We start from the raw sequence: 6,486 nt of genomic DNA, 5'->3' as shown, positions 1-6,486 counted from the left end.
AATGCAGCCAATCAAGTTTTCCACCCGAGCCAGCCCAGTAATCAGCTTGCACACAAAGAGAACCGAGGGAAGATAGCTTCTCAATAACCTCAGAGAGTATCTTGCACTTCTTCTCGGTGGCCCCAGTTGTTACCAGTCCTAGTTTACTAAGCTTTATAAGCTCTCCCAACTCTTTAAATGCCTTACTGCTTGTTCTTTTCACATCCACAACCTCTAGTACATCTAGAACTTTAAGGTTGCTGAATCCTTTCGGTATCCTCACACCATTTGACTTAAAACAATAGCTATAATTGGCCATGTGTAGCTCAGAAATTTTATTGGCACCCTCATCAGGATCAACTAAAGGTGCGAGTGTCATGGGCAAACTTAGTATGTTCCTCAGGCATTTTGTGGGCCTATCTCGGTCAAAATAATGGTAGTAGGCTGTTCTTGTACACCGGAGGCTATGGAGGCAGTGAAGGTTACTGATCTCATTTGGTAGGTTTGATATATAGGTGCATCTCATGTCTAGTGTCTGCAAGAAGTGTAATTTTCCTATGGATCTTGGAAGCTTATAAATATTTCTGAGACCTTCAGCACGAAATAGGTTCACATATTTCAAGTGGTGCAGTGACCCTATATAATTGATATCTTTCTGTGTGATTCCAAAATTTGCATCCTGAAGATCCAAAGCCCTAAGCACCCTGAGGGCAGGTGAAGAAAGTGAAGCCGATAGCTCCACAGGTCTGTCACCAAACACACTTATTGACCGAACATGGCTCCAATCTATACCTATATTTAGGCACTTCCTGCCATGGTACGATACATGGCGGAAGTTTTCCTCTATGGCACTCGTTACATCATCTCCTACCAAGTACACAAAATTTTCATCTCTAGCAATTGAGACCATGACATCACGCACAATATCATGGACTCGGCAACTCTTAACAACTCCTTCTATGTTCACCCTTGCTGGTTGAAGCATGCTTCGGTTGATTAACTCATTAAAGTAACCTTTTGCCACATCCTCGGTGTTCACCCCAGTCCTGGCTTTAACAAACCCCTCAGCAATCCATCTTTCTACTAGTCGCCTCATCTGGATTTCGTAATCCTCAAGGAAGATGCTTAAGTATAAAAAAACATGCCTTAAGATGAGATGGCAAGTGGTTATAACTCAGAGTAACCATACTCCACAATGCCTCAAGCCTAGGGTTGTTCTCGAGTTCAGCTGGGAGTTGGTTATAGACTTCTGGCCACTCTAGTACGTTTTTGGTGGCAAGGATACCTCCTTTTTTTTAGAAAAGGAGGATGACCCCCGGCCTCTGCATCTGAGAGATGCATACGGCCACTTTATTGATTATTCTCGAGGACCTTACAAAGTGTTACAACAATAAGCCTGAATCCACCATCTAGGCAACATATGCCGCTACTCCTATCCATATGATGAAGGGGTGCTAGCTGGGCCACTACCCAGACCACTCACCTAATCCTAACATCGAAAGCCGGAATCCCCAGCCTAGCCACATACCGGGTCTGGGGCATAAACCGGTCTGACGCACTCACATGTGCCGTCTCCACCATCTTCCACTGGTCCATCTCCAAGCAGATTGAAGTGCCAACCTTGGCAGGCTCCTTCGCCATCAACGCCACCATGACGCCAAATGACGACCACCACCTACGCTAGAACAACTCCAAGCAAACAAGAAAACAAGGAAAGCCCAAAAGATACAAGGGGCACTCTGAACTTACAACACATCAGAGAGCTAGTTACAAGAGGTTACTAGCATAAACCGATGACCGCAACCCTCAGGCGCCAAAGACACAGGAGGAATGCTGCTGGGACAAACACCAAGCCGGCCACACCATCACGCGCCAAGAACGTCAGAAGGCTGCAGGAAAGCCGCCGAGCAACAACAGAGAGGCGGACAGCGGGACAACGAGAGGCATTGCACCTGCTGCCGGCCAAAAACCCCACCTTCAGCAACCCTACGCCCGAAACCACACTCCCCAGACAACGCCTCCATGGAGGGAACGACACACACGGCGCCGCCGCTGCCCAATCCTGCCGGATTTTGGGTTTTCACCCGGGAGAGGGAACGGAGGTGGGGAGAAGGAGACCACGACATCGCCTCCAAGAAAGAAACGTCGCCCAAGGCCGACATCGATGCCGGGCCGAACCACCCGGCCAGGGGTTTCCCCCGGTCCCGATCTGCAACACCAGCCCCAAACTCCACCGGATCCAGCGACTAGCCGCGGGAAACCAAGCGCAGAGGGGGAGGGAGCGAATTGGGGGCGGCAAACCTCCAGATCTAGCGAGGAAGAGGAGGCCTCCACGCTGTAGCCATCGGCCGCCGACGCCCCCAGCGCCCCCGCAGTCGAAGACGCCGGCCAGAGCCCTCCGCGAGCGCCGTTCAGGGCAAGAACGGCGACGCCACGCCGGCAGGGGCCGCCGCCCCTGGGATCCAGATCCTCCGCTGCAGGAACGACGAAGGCCTCGCCGCCACCGTCACTGGCGGCCGCGCGGGCTTGCCCAGCGACCACCTCAGGTGGCGACGAGGAGGGATAGGAGGGGTGGGGGAGGCGGCGCTCGGGAACCCTAGCCGCCGCCCGAGTCGCCCGGTCAGGCGACGCGGGGGCCGAGAGAGAGGCGACCTCACTGCTCACGTGAGAGTGGAGTATAGCCAACGGTAAGCACCCACATTTCTTAACTAGTTTTTCAACTATCTTCTTCAAGTTCTCATCCTTTTCTACTCTTTCTCAGTAGCAAATTTGTGGTATCAAGTGAGTCTAGGGGTTTAAGGTGGTAGATCAACTCATTAGCAGTAATATGCTGAGCTAAGCTAACATTTCGTGTTGTTACTATTATCCGACTACCTTTCTCGTTACTACTAGGAAGGGAAAAATCTTTTATCCATTCCCAATCATGAATGTTCCACAAGTCATCAAGAATAATAAAGTACCTCCTATCCTTTAACTGATTTGGGAGGTACTTGGAGAGGTCTTCTGCTCGCCCTGTCTTGCCTTCAAAACCATCCAAGAATCTCCATTGTGAATCACTATCAGAAAACTGTTTGATCATATCCATGAGCATCTCTGTCTTGGAAAATGATTGTGATACTGTGATCCAAGCATGACAAGAAAATTTCTTCAAAGTATCTTCATTTTCATATGTCTTCCGTGCAAGAGTGGTCTTTCCTAAACCACCCATGCCAACAACACATATCTCCTTGCGAAGACCATCCCTGGAGTCAACATCTATCATCTGAGTTAACTCCTCCTTAGGCTTAACAAAGCCCACAAGCTCTGCCTCATCAATGTTGCTACCCGAGTGCTTGCGAACATCTTCCATGTTGGACTTCAACTCATCAACGGTGTTGGCGGCCTTGGTTGTGATCCAGTTATAACGGGCATTCCTACTGCTCACTTCTTCGACTCTTGATTTGAGATCATGGATCTGCATAGCGATGTGATGTCGGTCTTTGAGCTTCATAAGCTTCCGTGACAAGCTTTCACTTGCCACATGCACCATGAATTCACCAAGGCAATCTTCAATATTGTAGGACAAGTCCCTTACTTGCTCTGCCCACACCTTCAGTAGCATGTCTTTGTTTTTTGTTGCTTCAGCAGCTGCCAGGAATGCTTGCATAGTCTTTAGCTCATCTTTGATGAACCTATGAAAACAAGGGCCGTAAATGAAACTTAGTACAACAATTTTTGATATCCGGTAAGTTGTAATATGCTGCCATATTTGACGAAGTTTTTACCTTCCTAAACATATTTTCGGCCATGCTACATATGTAAGTTTTGTAATGCTAATAGTTGAAGTAAAATGATTGGTGTTGTTTCAAGCATTCATAGGCCTCACCTAACCAGTTTCCGCTCAAAAAGGGGAACTGAGGTTTATAATGAAATGGAGGCTACTGGATGGCAATTCGATGTTAGAACCGGTAGGAGTAAAGACTTACAGGTGAATATTTTTTTACTGGTTACTTTTTTCTCCGATTTATTTCCATTTTTTATCCTAGCTAATTTGTTTGTTCTGAATGAAAATGACAGGGTATTTGTGACTGAAAAGGACTAGGCAAGAGGAGCTCTTGTGACTCATCAGTAAGAAACGGCCTGAAGAAAAGAAGCAACGGGAACTTACCAGATGTCCTTGCGCACACCCATGAGGAGGCTCATCTCCGCGGTGGCGGCAGAGGCGGCCGTGCTGATGGCGCCTCCCAGCATGGACATCGCCATGCTCAACACCGTATCCGCCATCTCCGGCAAGCCTCTTCTCCTCCGTCACCGATTGATCGAGGGGTGTTGCAAACACGACTGTAGAGGCGTTCAGTACCTGTGTCCTACTAATCAAGTAATTGCAGGGATGCACGGTCGCTCTTAATGATGTGTAGAGGAGATCAGAGGGTGTTTTCCCGAGGATCTGAGAAAAGAAGCAAAAGAACTACTTGAGTATGAGTACTGGAAAATGTTTCCAGTTCAAATTAGTTATGCATGGCATGAGCATTCAGAATAACTGAAGTTCCTGTTGGAAAAATTTGCACCAAATATTGGGAAAATTTTGCATTCCTTTTCTGAAAACTCTTTCTGACAAAGTAATTTGGAAATCTTGAGATTTTAAAACCGTGTGCTGCGTGCTACAATAAACTCGAACTTATAAAAAAGATCAATCGCATGTTTTGATATCTCCAAAAGGAAGTATAAAACGCACTTTCAGAAGATTCATAAATCAGGTTTGGAAATCTCCAATGATCTTCGAAAAACAGCAAAGGGAAACAGACCTGGATTTGTACAGACCAAGTTTCAGAAATGTCCAGCACCACCCCTTCCCCTAAATCACCTGCAGGGCGATGCAGTCAGAGCGAGCAGTCGTGCAGGTTGCCGGCCACACCAAGGAGCGGGACGAGGTGCAGCTCCGCGAGCCGGGTGGCGCGTCAGTGGGGGATGTCGGATGCACAGCTCCGTGAGGACGGAGGATGTCGCAAAGGAGGCGCACGGCGAGGTGGGAGACAGCGGCAGCGGCAGGTGCCGGAGGCGGCGCCCTAGTATACCGAAGTAGAGCAGTGTGCGTCACTAGCCTCTCTGTTGTGAAGAAATGAGCGGCTGAATGGAGCGAAGATGCGTTGGAGAGGAAAAGGCGACGCTTGGGTACTACTTATAGTAGGAGATGAACACTATAATGTGAACAGTAACTTTTATATAGTGCTCGATTTGTTTTTTTCATCGAGGATATAATTGAAATCACTCCTTGGCGAATCTTTATAGCAGTACAATATTTGATTATACTATTTGATTTCAAAAAAGTTTGATATGTTTGAAGGAAAAAATTTCAATTATTAAATTATTTTGTTCATACAGGTGCAATGGCACTTGGCACCAGAGTGCACCAGGGTATTACACAATGATGAACTACTTCCCCCACACCATCCGGACCAAGCAAGCATAGGCGTGCGCGTATACGAGCTAGCTAGCATAGAAATTGGTAGGCACCATACGGACACAATATAGGAGAGAAATGTCCTGTCCTGGGGCACCCCTGCATATATACTCAAAGAGGAGAAGGAGGAGGAGGAGAAACAACTAAGAGCACATGACCGGCTGTGGACATGGCATGTTCGTCTCTGCCACCGATTGATGATGGATTGAGATGAGAATAGGGTTAACAAAGGAAAAACTTCTTCACCTTATTGGTGGACTTGACATTAAGGCTGAAGTGATCGTGATGTGAAACGGGAGGCCGAAGAGAGTTTGCTAAGTTGTTAAGAGAGGAGGAGATTAAATGGGCCCAATGGGATAAAGTGAAGAAATTCAGGGAGGGGGATAGTAATACTCAGTTTTTTCATTCAATTGCTAATGGGAAACATAGAAATAAGAGAATTGTTCAGCTTGAACAAGACGAGGGTACGATTGTTGGACAATAGAACCTTAAACTATATACATATCCCCCGCAAAAAAATATATATACATATCCAATTATTATAAGAAAAACTCTTTGGAGCCCTGTGTCTAACTTTGTGTCAATGGATGAACGCATGTTGGGTGATACTCCTGCATTTAAGATGGTTTCGGGTGGCATACGCATGAAGAGCTTGCAAAACTGACTTAATTTGAATTTCCTTTGCCCTGCTATCGCTAGAGGCATATTTTTCAATCTCGTATGATAGCCTTTTTAAAGCATTATATTTGGTAGATTGAAATTTACCAACTTTCATTCTACCATCTAGCACAAGTAACACAAGATATTTATCCTCAAAACCACCAACCTTAATTTTTAGAATTACTGTAGTGGATGCTTGATCTTTCAAACTCCACCTCTTTCAAAACATAATCAAGCATTCTTATGGCTCAGTAATTACGGTCTCACGTCGCTATAAACCGTCCAATTATTTTAATTGTCAAGGCATGATCTATGGAACCCTTAAAAATACTCCCTCTATACCATAATATATGACGTTGTAGCAGTTGGAGACTATCATAAGCAAAAAAACGAAACGAGATATACCC

General features: G+C 46.4%; 1 pseudogene; it reads right to left on the bottom strand.

The window, feature by feature from the left end:
- The window catches only part of LOC123088358 (putative disease resistance RPP13-like protein 3), an 8,344-nt pseudogene extending 2,907 nt beyond the window's left edge, over nt 1-5,437 (bottom strand).
- Nucleotides 5,438-6,486: the final 1,049 nt, after the last annotated feature.

This window comes from Triticum aestivum, chromosome 4A, assembly GCF_018294505.1.
Source record: "Triticum aestivum cultivar Chinese Spring chromosome 4A, IWGSC CS RefSeq v2.1, whole genome shotgun sequence".
Taxonomy (NCBI): domain Eukaryota; kingdom Viridiplantae; phylum Streptophyta; class Magnoliopsida; order Poales; family Poaceae; genus Triticum; species Triticum aestivum.
The sequence above is the reverse complement of the archived record's forward strand: the minus strand, read 5'-3'. Positions and strand labels throughout refer to the sequence as shown.